Source organism: Otolemur garnettii, unplaced genomic scaffold, assembly GCF_000181295.1.
Source record: "Otolemur garnettii isolate 467f Iridium unplaced genomic scaffold, OtoGar3 scaffold00033, whole genome shotgun sequence".
Taxonomy (NCBI): domain Eukaryota; kingdom Metazoa; phylum Chordata; class Mammalia; order Primates; family Galagidae; genus Otolemur; species Otolemur garnettii.
In genome coordinates, this window is record NW_003852428.1 from 6,574,700 (window position 1) to 6,577,976 (window position 3,277).

Below are 3,277 nucleotides of genomic sequence, written 5' to 3' on the forward strand. Positions count from 1 at the left end.
GGACTCATCTAATTTCTGTGATACTGCGTATTCTATTCCCTCCATCACAAAAATGACCACTTAATAGTAATTGGTAATAATAATAATGGGCTCCACGTATATTTATTGCTGTGAGGTCCTCTCTGTCAGCCTGGATCCCTGAATGACTATGAAAGAGGATAATCCTGTAGACCTATTTACCCAATTAATCTTATCATTTGAACAATAAATAAACTTGAAATGTTTTTTATCATTTTAAATTTATATTATGGGGTATTTTTTTTGTCCCCTGAAAAGAGTAAATTCTCTTAAAACAAAACTTATAAAAATAGGATACATGTAGTAAATACCTGGATATTCTTTACTCTACTAAGTTGTCTGAAGAGTTAGTCCTTACTTATTTTGTGGGAAGAGACTATAACTGGGACACCTTTGCAAATGGCAACATCCTTTTCCAGAGACCTTCCAAACTTCTTATGTTATTGAACATAGCGTTGTTTACTCCATAAAGTTTATCATATTGAAAATTAAAATTACCATTGATATGTGAAGACTTTGTGATGGATTAGAAATAGGTCATTAGGTCTGCTTGGTAGTTATTTAAACAGGGAATGGAGATCAGGCAGCTGGGCAGTTTTATTAACTGAATTTCTGTTTTCCAAAAATAATCTTAGCCTTTAATGCTTAAGGAAATCAAAACACTGTAAGCAATTTATTTTACTCTAGAATACTGCATTCGTTCTGAAAAAGTCACCCTCAATCTTTTGCAAGACTGTCAGATGGTATTTTGCCCTTCAAGTAACTGCAGAGGCTCAAAGTCATAGGCTAATAACAAATTTGTCAATAAGCATTAGCTATAGTAAATACATTTGGAGCAAAATGAAATTGTGGATATTCAATTATACAGCAATCAACATTGTTGATTTGTTTTAATACTTGAAAAACAGCCCCAACTTTCACAGATTAACAGCACACCATCTGTATTCAAGCTTGACACTAATTGCCAGTAACACAAACATTAGAGCTCATTTTCCCAACCTGAAAATTATATAACTTGTAATCAAATTCAAGAGGTCACTTCTTGAAACTTTTAACACTATCTTATAACACTATATCTTAAGACTTCTTATTTTTTCCCTTGATTTTACCCCTTTAGGATTTTGGATAGCAAGTGATAATAATCTGATAATACTGCACTTTATGGAACTATCTAAATTCTTCATTGAGGTGCATGTATATACCAGCACTCTTCTAAGTATATGAAAAAAGAATTAATATATGGTTATCTCACTAATAGTACTGTTTTATTTCCCCTTCATTTCCATAAATAACCTTGAAGTCATAAGAATCAAACAATTTCTCTATGGTATTAATGTTAGGAGGAGGCCTCATCTGAACACAAACTAAAAAATATAATTTACAAGGCATATCCATCGAGGAGGAGTAGGTATAATACTTTCAAATCAACTTTAAACAATGAATTAAAGGAGTCAAACGTGAAAAAACAAGTTTTATCATTCTAGTTCTCAGGCAGAGCCATGATGGGAGAAATCACCTTCAGCGAGGGCTGTTGATTAGCAATAGTAATAATCACTATTGCGTGATATAAAAGTGATCAGCAAATTCAGATATTAAATGAAGAATGAAATATTGCTGGGAAAATAAGAAGGAGGGATACTGAAGTTCTAGGGTGGCCATTATCACAGAAAAGTTTCAAGCTATTTGAAATAGAAATTACTAGGAAAGGAACAGAGTCCATAAAAAGGTGTGGGAAGCTATTGTGATATTTCCTTATAGACGTGCTACTTTCTAATTTTCTAGGATGGCCAAGGTATCTTGAATGTTAATTTGGAAGAACTCTCAGGAAGAAAATAGCTCACGGTATATTCTCTGGACATCCTCCTTTGATCAGAAGGTCTGATTATAAGGTCTGATTTGTGTAAGTGAGGCAATATCTCTTTTGAAATATAAACAGGAAATGATAGTTAAGAGGGACATCATTGATTCACTTCCTGTCAAGTAATTTTATCTGTTTAAATTTCTAACAACACAAATTACAGAGACAATGTATACAGTTACTTAATTTTCAATTATGGAAGAATTAAGACGGAGAAAAATACAATGAGAAAGTGCCTGATGTTGCACAGGGGAGAGAAAGCCTGAAAGAGCCATCACCAAGAGAGTCTTGGGGGACCTGGGCCAAAGTCTAGTTTTAGAGACGTCAATTACAAACCGTGGAAGGATACAGAACTTAAAGTGAAAAAATAAATGTGCTCCCTTTAAATTTTTCCTAGACTCTAAATGCTCACAGAAGTCAAGAGTTATTCAATTTTTTCTTTGGGCAAGTATAATTGAAGGGAAGAGACGCTGAAGTTGAGGGGCTAGCCCATCTTGCCCGCTAGGGGGCGGTGGTTGCCCTGTGCATGGGAAGGTAAGAATCATTTGAGGGTTTGCAGTAGTAGCCGTATCGCCTCCTCTCATTGAGATTCCAGATTCTCCTGTATGTATGTAATCTAAATTGAACACAAATGATGCAAAATATGTATTTAGCAAAAGGGGTGTACTTGTATTAAAATTAGGTCAAATCCTAATATTTAGACCAACCCATGAGCTGACTGAATGGTTTGAAATTTCAGTGGTGTTAAAAAACTGATTCCTTCAAGTAAAAATCCTCCAGAAAAATCACTTAGTGAGGTATTATAAATTTCCCCAGTGATAACTTGGTTTTAATTGTCTGGCAATTCAATTTGTCCCTAAACTCCTTCCATTATCAGAGAGAGAGAGAGAGAGAGAGAAAGTGAGAGGCACTACTGATAATATAAAAAATTGTTTGGATTTATTTTTCAAAAGTTTTCTATTATGGTACAGTGTTGCTGTGGTTGCTCTACAAACAAGCTGATTTGAACAATTTTCACTTAAAATAGAGGAGCAACATTTTTCAGATAAAACTGTAATATCTTAACATCTCTGGGGCTCCATTTGCTTACAAAAAAATGTAGCATTATCTAGCAGAAAAACAAAATAGACACTGCAGAAAGAAAGTCCCCAGCAAAATTTGGGCAAGAGGCTCTGCAAATGATGGCTCCTTAGGATTCAGAGGAATGGAATCTAGATACAGGAAAACGGAGCAGGTGAGGAAGAAATGTTGACATGAAGTGTTTGGTAACTCACCAGACATGTGATGAAATGAGGAACTTCGTAGAGGTCGCAGGAGTAAGGTGATCGCGAGGAGACCTCCAGGTAAGGTGCGGAGCTAGAAAACAGACAGTGGATGAATGGCACAACACTTAACTGAAGT